The sequence below is a fragment of the Pteropus medius genome, unplaced genomic scaffold (genome assembly GCF_902729225.1).
Source record: "Pteropus medius unplaced genomic scaffold, Ma_sr-lr_union100, whole genome shotgun sequence".
Lineage (NCBI taxonomy): Eukaryota > Metazoa > Chordata > Mammalia > Chiroptera > Pteropodidae > Pteropus > Pteropus medius.
In genome coordinates, this window is record NW_024343733.1 from 2,159,725 (window position 1) to 2,169,688 (window position 9,964).

Below are 9,964 nucleotides of genomic sequence, written 5' to 3' on the forward strand. Positions count from 1 at the left end.
GCTAGCAATCTCTGGCATTCCTTACCCTATAGACACATCGCTCCAATTTCTGCCTCCATCTTTACTTGGCATTCCCCTCTGTGTGTCTGAGCCTCAGATCTCCCTCTATTTCTTCGTAAGGATACCAGGCCACCCTAAATCCAGGACAAGCCCATCTCCAGATCCTTAAACACACTCGCAAAAGGCCCTATTTAAATGAGGTCACGTTCACAGGTTCTGGGTGGACATATCTTTTGGGGGCTACCATTTGACTCGGTACAGCCACCTCCCACCCGAGTGGCCTTGGATCTGTTCCTTGGCTGCTAATAGAACCTCACTTCAAGGAATAAGATAACGCTCGTCAAACCCTCTGCTTTAAGCCATGGTGCATTCTTAACGCGTGCGCACACACACACACATGCAAAGGCGGTACTGTTATGCTTTGTAGTAAGAAGTGATCATCAGTGTCACTGTCTCTCAGCCAGGAGCTCTGACACACGGAGGGTGGGGTAACATGACCTCAAACATCTGGAGGACAAGACCACAGCGCTTTCCCAACTCGGAGTGTTTGGCGTCCCGCAGACTTCAGAAGCAGATGACAGATTGTCAGGATGATTGACTGCCTTCTTCCCCCAGACACTGTTTGGTGGGCTGACCGAGCCTAAATGTCCTGGAAGTTTGACACTGAAGACACACATGCTTGTTTTCCCAAAGTCAGTTGTACTTCAAGAGCTCAATAATATTTATCATTATTATTATCATTCTTCAAAATAACATGTATTAAATGTTGGTTCGAATGACTTATATGGAAAGATAGTTGATTTGGGAGTTTATCTTCCATAAACAACATATGCTCGTCTTGAGACCATTAGACCTTTTCCAAGTCACATACGACCCCAGAGAAGTTGGAAGAAAGGTGAGACGGTTCAAAAGAGTCTAAGAAACCCTGAATTGACTATAATGGGCCTCGGTTAACAGACAAAGCTTTCGTGACCCAGTGGAATCTAAGCACTCCATAGGAATTAAATTCCATCATAGCTAAATAAAGAACCGTAATGGTGTGAGATTCACACCATCCCTAAATATGATCTCCATATGTGAACAGAACACATAAAAGTGATATGTTTTACCTCAGTTTCATCTCATATTTTATGTTACTCTTCTCCCCCAGGAAGGGAGAACTGCTTTCTAGCCTATATTTGTGTTTTAGGGGAAATACACGTGAACAACACTTTTTTACGAAGAGACAGAAATCTCTACGGCAGTAGTTTTCACTCGGGGGGGATTTTTGTCCTGGGAGAGGGGGACACTTGACAATGTGCGGAAACATTTTTTTTTTTTTGGTTGTCAAAACCGGGCAACAGATGCCACTGGCATCTAGTGAGGAGGGACCAGGGATTCTGCTAAACATCCCACAATGCACAAGGCGGCTCCCCATGACAAAGCTCATCTCAAAACGTGAACGGTGCCGAAGCAAGGAGTCCCCCCGGTGTGCATATATCACTCTCTCCGTGCAGGCAGAATGTAGCACGTCATCACGCTTTTCCTGCAACACATCATCATGTTGTAGAAAGAGCACCAGGCTGTGAGATGTCAGGCTCAGGGATCTCTGACTAGCTAGAAGCCTCAGCTAGACCACTCCAACACCAAGAGAGATTCATTTTCCACATTGTAAAACGTGCTTCGTGAGCCCTGCCTTCCTTCCTGTCAGAGGTCGAAATGAGAGCTGGAAACTGTGAAATTCCAACATGTATCTTTATAATAGTTATCAATAGGGACAACGAGCTGACTGTTGAAACAACGGGGAAAATTCTCCAAATTCTTCTAGTCTAGCAGAAGCCCAATATCCCAGCCCAGACTGACTTTCTTCTAGATGCTGCTATAACAAGCAGCACCATATGTAAGTGGTTTGACACTGTGACAGTTTATATCTTGCTGATGCAACACTCAACTTGGTTGGGTGACTCTCCTAGATGACTCTCAATTGGCAATTCAGGGTCTTTTGTGCTTCCATACAAATCTGATGATTTTTTGTTCTATTTCTTTAAAACATGCTGATGGGATTTTGGCATCCTTTATTATTATTATTATTATTATTATCCCAAATATATGAAGAGTCAGCCTGGAGAGAGTATGGAGTCATGGAGATTTAAGAATTTACCTTCCGTAAGCAACATACACTCCTCCTGAAGACACTGCACCTCCCCTAAGTCACATTATAAAGTGCATCAGCCCCAGAGCTTGTCTAGCCTGAGTTCAATTCTCTTCTTTCATTCAGCAAGGATTTATGGAGTGCCTGCGACATGCCAGGAACCATGTTAGATGCTCTGGATATAGTGGTGAACAAACAGCACAGAATGAAAAACACCCCTGTCTTTATGACGCAACCATCCTAGCTGGGGGAGATGGTGAATGAACAAATAGTAGTATGAGTCCTCGGAGGCATTTGGCAGTGCAGATATTAGCCCATCTTCGTTTTAACAGGGCCAACCAGATTTTTCTCCCCTGGGAATCTGCAGTGGGGATTTCGAGATGCTAAATTTTTCACATCGTTCTGGAGACTAGAAGTCCAAGTTGAAGGTGTTGGCAGGTTTGGTGTCTTCTGAGGCTCCTCTCCTGGGCATGTGTATCTTTCTCAAGTGGTCATCTCTCCGTGCGCATGTATCCACGGTGTGTGTCCCTTTCCCTTCTTATAAGGACACCAGTCATATTGGATTAGCATCCTATCTTAATAGCTTCGTTTACCTCTTTGAACTTCAATTACCCTCTTTAAAGATCTTATTTCCAACTACTGTGGCATTCTGAGATATAGGGGGACGAGACATCAACATCCGAATTTTGGGGGACACAAGTTTGCCCATAATACCTGGCTAGCATTTCCGTCCTCCTGTCTATGAAACCCACCCTCCCCCACCTTTTTTTTTACACCAACTCTTCTCATTTTTAATTGAGCACATTTGCTTGCTATCTATTTCTTTTGATTGTGAAATTCCTGCCTATCTCTTCCTTCTCCTGTTTTGTACTTAGCACTCCTTTATTCCGCAGCAAACATGACTGGTCATATACTTTGGGACATACCAGGGACACGAAGATGAACGAGACTTAATTGCTGTCCTCAGGGAGTTAGCACTGCTGCTTTCTGTTGATTGCAGGCTGAGAATTTCAGGCAATAATTAGTCTTGATGGCTCAGGGATGTATGGTCTGTGACCACATCACTGGCCAACTTGGTGAGGGTCTCCAGAAGGAGTGTTCTCTGGACTAAGGGACACGTAACATGGCACAGGATGGGTCTATGGCTTGGTCATTAAGTAGGAACCACATATACATAGAGTCTGAAAAGAGGCAATTTCATAAAGGAGATTTAAATTTGCTATATCCTACTGCTCATATTAAATTCATGAGCTTTGCTCAGCCTAACATTTACCCTAATATGCATTAATACTTCTATATTAGGCGATCAGGCTAGCTATGGAATTAGAGTTCAGATGAACAAATCAGACACATGATGAAATATTCAACTTCAATATTCAACCAGCAATAAAATGACAACAACACAACAATGACTTATCATGTTTCACTTAGCAAATTAGCAATTTTTGCTTCTTTGTTTTGAACAAATTAAAATATCCAGTTGGGGGCCAGGGTTGGAGGAAATGGACCAAATGGACCACATAAACTTGGATGGAAACAGAATGTTGCTCGACATTTATTCTTTTACCCAAAGAAGCAACCATCTGCAAAAGCTTCAATGCAGCATATTTACTGGAAGACATTTTCGTAGGGGTATTATAGAACAACAACAACAAAAAATCTAACTACGAAAATGTTCGTTGCAATGATATTTGCAATAGTATAAATGGGAAAAGTCAAGTGTCCAACAATAAGGAATTACTGCATAAATTACGATGCCTCCAGAAAATGGAGTGTGCGACCATTACAAACCAATGTCATAAAAGACTGTTTAATGACATGGAAAGGTGTTTGTGATGTTATTTTTCCATGGAGAAATGATGCCACAATGCATCATGGAGAGTATGATCCCATTAAAAAACCGCATAGGAAAAACACACAAAGAACGGACATTAAAATAGAAATAGTGGCTATCTCCAGGTGGCGAGCATAAGATTGCTTTCCTTTTTTTTTTTTTTAATTTCGATGAGATAATACACAACGCTCAGCCCTGCCTGACATGGAGACATCGCTAAATAGATTACTCTTGACATTATCATTCGCCCCACCAGTTGAATGGAGTAAATATCACCTTGGTTATTAGAAAGAAACCAGTCATGAAGGTTTTCAATAGAGAGTATTTTTGTATCTATACTTTTTTTTTTTTTTCGGAAGGAGAGGATTCTATACCATAGGGGTTGAGAATGTAGATTCTTTAGATTCAAAGACTTAGATTCAAATCCTGCTACTGGGCTATTTGCAAGCTGATCAAGAATGTAGGCAAATTAATTATGTCCTTTGAGTCTCGGTGTCTTCACTCGAGGTGAAGACGACAATGGCTATATCCTCAGATTATTGTGAGTATGAAAGATGATGTAATAAATCATGTGGCACTTGGGGGATTTAAATCTCAATCTATGTTTTTCCCATCAAATTGTGTGAAAAGAATCTGCACTAGATTCGTAAAACAAAGAAGTGCAATTTTGAACGTAAGAAATAAATAGATCTGAAAGCACGCGACCTTCTCCCTTCATCCTCTGCTATGCAGTACAGCAGACATGCATTCGGCATAGAGATAGGCCATCAGACCAGTTTTGGTAACGGAAATGGGTGTAGAATGAGCTTACCAGAGCCCGAAGTTGGCAGTGGAGGCGAGGAAAAGGGAAAGAAGCTACTGCGAACCGAAAGGAACCCAGCTCAAAGCTTCTTTTGCAGCAAGGCTTTCACCTGGAGCAGGCAAGGTGTTTGTTGGAAGCATGTGTCTTACCACGTTTACTAGGATCATCTGCTCCTGACAGCTCACAAATCCCCTGTGGTCTTGAAAACCAGGCCAGCTCAATGAGCAAGCTGCCTCATTTGACTGGTAAAAAAGATATTTTGTAAGCAAAATATGCAAATAGCTAGATATATTGTTAAAATAGGCATCATATGTTATGAATACACATGTACGTATATCTCCAAACTGTCATTTCTCTTTTATTTTCTGTTTAATTGAGCTTTTTATTCCAACTTTATTGGGATACAATTGGCATAATACATTGTGTGAGTGTAAGGTGTACAATGTGATGGCTTGATATGGGTAGATATTCAAAGTGATTACCCCAATAAGGTTAGTTAACACATATGCATCATCTCACATGGTTCATACTTTCTTTTCTGCAAAGAGAAGTTTTTTTTTTTAATTTAATTTTGATTTTTTAGGCGAGGCAACCCTTGGTTGACCTCACAGATTGCAAGGACCTTGTCAGTGTACAATCTCTTATTTTTTCATTTTTTATGCCTACAGCACCTGGTCTTCCAAGTTGGTCTCCCATCCAAATACTAACCAGGCCCGACCCTGCTTAGCTTCCGAGATCAGATGGGATTGGGTTTGTTCAGGGTGGCATGGCCGTAGACAAGGAGAAGTTTTAAGATCTACTCTTAGTGGATTTCAAGTGTACAATGCCATATCGTTACCTACAGTTTCCATGCTGTACATTAGATCTCGAGAACTTACTTGGCTAATGACTGGATGTTTGTATGCTGTAACCACCTTCATCCATTTCCACCACCGCCCTATCCCTGGCAATCTCTTCTTCTATAAGTCAGGATTGTTTAGATTCCAGATACAAATGATATCATACATTATTTGTTTTTCTCTGTTTGATTTATTTCACTTAGCATAATTCCCTTAAGTTTTATCTATGTTGTCACAAATGGCAGGATTTCTTTATTTTTATGGCTAAATAATATTCCATTATATATACATATGTACATAGAAAATATGTATACTATATATGTGTGTGTATGTGTGTGTGTGTATACCTGTATATATATCACATTTTCTTTATCCATTCATCCACTAAGGAGACTTAGGTCATTTTCATGCCTTGGTTGTTATAAATAATGTTGTCATTTTTGCACTGTCCCTCAGGTTCGGGGGGAGGAGGGTGGGGGATGAAAACAGAGACCCAAGGCAGCTGAGTTTGACCCAGACATGCCCAGGGAAGCCGCCAGAGGAGGACAGACTTCCCAAAATCAGGGCATTTATTATTTAAACATTGATCGTTCCGTTTAAATCATACAGATGGAAAAGCCTTTCCATTTGTAAAAGTCATTTTTTAATGGCAGATCAAAGCCTGCCGACATTTTGCTGGACCATGCGTGCTTGTGGATGCGGAAGGGGTACGCGTCCAAAGTGGAGAAGAACCATCCAGAACAATGCCGAGCCTCACTCTCCCATCCGGCAAATTGGTAGAACAAGCTTCATCAGCTCCCTGTATCAGTTAGTGTCCCGCTGGGACACAGAAACCATTCTAAATGGGTCCACATGGAGATAAGTTAATGTAAAGAATGAGTTACCCAGGTGACGGAAGAGTGTAGAAGCCAGTCAAGCGGAAGCAACTGAGATGAGCGACAGACATGAGGCTCCAGCATCCTTAGGCTGCAGGAACGACGAGGGGGTCAGGGCTGATCCGGGAGATCAATGCATGGCAAGGGCTGCTCCGAAAGAAATGGAACTGAGACGCGTAGGCCAGGGATGTCACAGAACAGCTCAAGTTCAAGGGAAGGCAACATAGACTCCGTCTCGACACGTGGAGTGACATGCATATGTAAGAAGGATAGAGATCGATGATGCCCATCTTTAGAAACTCTACCACAATACACATTCAGGATTGTTATGCTGTCTTGATGAACTGGTAGGTTTTACTCCTTTACCATTATATTATGTTCCTCTTTGTCTCTAACGATAGTCCTTGCTTTGAATCCTACCTCATCTGATATTAATATAGCCAACCTTGGGATTTTCTTTTTAAGGTTACTACCTGCATGGTACCTCTTTTCCATCTTCTTTGCTTTTAACCATCTGTCTCTTCACATTTATGGTACATCTCTTGTAAACACAATATCGTTGGGGCTTGTGTTTTCACCCAGTCAAACAATCTGTCTTATTTAGTATTTAGTCCATTTATACTCCATGTAAATATTCGTATGGCTGGGATTGTTTGCCATCTTTTTTTTTTTTTTTTGATTTATTCTGGCTGTTTTCATCTCCCACGCCCCCACTTTCCTGCATTCTTTTGTACTAACTGGATATTTTTAGTTTGTTTCTGTTGCGCTTTCCATTTTTGTTATAGGTTACATCCTCCTGACCTGCTAAATTTTTTTTATTATATTTCAAAAACTGTGGAGATTATATTGTTGAAAATATGAATTATTTTATCTTCTTTTAAAGAGAATTGAGCTTTATTCTAGCAAGTAGTTAATTTACCGGAGGTTCGGGTTGACCTTAGAAACTTGTTTAGGCTTCCTTAGTGGGGTGTGGAGGGTGGGTAAAGGGTAGCTCTCTCTCTCTAAGGCTAAAATAGTTCTCTTTCTAAGGCATGACCTTGCTGCGGGTATCAAATGAATGCTTAGGAAATTCAACACACTCTCTTCTGTTTCTTGGCCAGAGCCCCAACATCTCCTTACCCTGTGTAACCTCTAGAATCACCTTTTAACTCACAGTACCCACTCTCTGCCCCTGACAGTGGCTATTCGCTATTAAGTTTGAGTCTTGCCTTGCACACACTCCATTTAGTATTTGTCCCAGACCTCGTCGTCTGTGTAGCTTCTTTTCTCTACCGTCCTGTTTCACATATTCTGCTGCCTCGGCAACACCAAACTCCAATCTGGTTCTCTTCGAGCAAGTTCACTGCTGTCTGTTTGGGCTCCACTTCTCCGTGCTGCAAGTAGAAATCTGGCGTGAACGTGGAGCTGGTTTCAAGTGTTCCTTTCTCTCAAAGATCACAGCTCTTCACTGTCAGCTGTCCCATGTCTGAAAACAGCTGCTTCATAGACTTATTTATGAGAGGGTGAGTCTAGGACCAACGACTCCACCATGGCTGTGTCCAAAAGTCTCACAGAGCTTTGAGAATGAGATAATATATGCTTTTGAAGTCACAAGTATACAGTAAGTGATTAATGAATAGTAGCTAGTATTATTTTAATATCTTTTGATGCATTTAACTCTCTCATTGGGCTATAGATTCTTCGAGTTAAAGACTGTGTCTTAATCACTTTTACATCTGCAATACCGAGCACAAAGCCTGGCATACAGTGCCTGTCAACAACTATTTTTTCAACTCAAGTAACCTAACTGAGAAAGGGGGTTGACGAAACACCTCTTTCGGTGTAAAGACCAAGTTCAAGAAGCATAATTGTCCAGCTCTTGGAGCTCATTTTGAACCCGTTCTGGTGTCAAAACCAAAACAAGTACTTCAGTATTCCAGGAACCTCTCAATTACTTATTTCCCCAGTTTCAACATATTCAATAACATATATGCTCCTCCTTGGTGTCCAGCCCTTTGCCAGGGGTGGAGTGGTAAGATGAAATAAGATGGAAATTGTGATCCTAATGACCCTTACTACCTGTATCGGAGATGATGCAAATATGTACACAATGCTCTAATGAAAAACCAACTCGGATAAGTCTCTCGAATGATCAAAAGACGTCAGGAATTCCAGAAGTAAAAAATAATGCATGCATTGGAAAGTGTGAAAGGATGGGCAAGGTGAGAAGTCTGGATAAGCTGCTGATTGGATCAGATGGCGTTGGGTCTATAACTTCACACTAGTCTGAAAACTCAAAAGTTTGGAATTTTAGGGAGATTTAATGAGGGGAGCCTTGCACGAATGTTTGTACAGCAAAGTGAGCGACTCTGATGGTCTCAGGCATAATTATTTATTTTTACCTGAAGGCTCTTCCCCAAAAGCATACAGAGGAGCGTGAGAAAGCCGGAGATAGAGAACCTAGAATATGAAAGAGGCAAGCTCAGCGGGCACCGATGCGTATTAAAGATCCGTATGAACCTGACAAAGCTTCCAGATCTCTGATTCCCTCTGTGAATGGTCCTGGCTTACATTCATCTCTTTCTTTCCTGGGCGCCTGCCTCAAAACAGGACTGCGAAATTCAGTAGGACAAGTTCGGTGTTTGGGAGTCCTCAGAAGCCACTGCCCGATTGCCGATGGGTCCTGCGTAGGGCCTTGACGTGGTCATATTTGCTCTCCCAATGCACAAAATCGAGATGAAGTTCCCCTCTCGTATCCCATGGTCTGAATCCTGAGCAATTTTCCTTGAACACCAAGCCTTGATGTGCCATTAAGCTCTGTAACGGCTAAGCTGCTACTTGCTTTCTTGTTTAGACCTTACCTGGAGGAACTCTTCCTGGCTCCTTATATAATGTCAGCCTTTCTGCCTCTCATTGGATCTCCCTTTGGAACCCTTCCTTTGAGTATAACTTTGTATTCTAATCACAGCATGAACCCCCGGATAATGGGTGTCGTATTTCCCTCTACCCCCTTCCCACTTCATCCCAGACTTCTAAGTAGGATCCAGTTGACTTCCCTGGGGGAGGCAAGAGAGCACTTTGGTTACAATCACAGGCTTCAGAGTTAGATCTACATTCAGATCTTGACTCTGGAATTTTTATAGATGAGCCGTCTTGTCCAGTATGCCCTACTTCTTATAGCTGCCATTTCTGCATCTAAAAGGTGGGAAATACGCCCTTTTGGGGGTTCGATGAGATATTGAATACAAAACCCCTAATTCAGGATTAAGTCAACCTCGTCTTCAAAAACTCTTCTTCCTCTGTCAGCGTTAGGATGAAAATGACACCATTAGCTGCATCTTTTTCTTCGCTAGGTTTTGGGGATTTTAAATGAATGGTTCGAAAATCTAGACATGGTATCAATATTGGTTTATCTATTGTCCAAATGAACGGCTTATTACTGAACTTTTATCACTGAAGTTTCTTTTAAGACCTCACCCTTTCCCTTAGGCTTCTGTCTTCAGT

General features: G+C 41.8%; 1 non-coding gene across 1 annotated transcript; it reads right to left on the reverse strand.

Moving 5' to 3' along the window:
- Window positions 1–5,426: 5,426 nt before the first annotated feature.
- On the reverse strand, window positions 5,427–5,545 carry LOC120606882 (5S ribosomal RNA). The gene has a single exon (XR_005654010.1). It is a non-coding gene; the product is annotated as a 5S ribosomal RNA (ribosomal RNA).
- Between the last annotated feature and the right edge of the window lie 4,419 nt (window positions 5,546–9,964).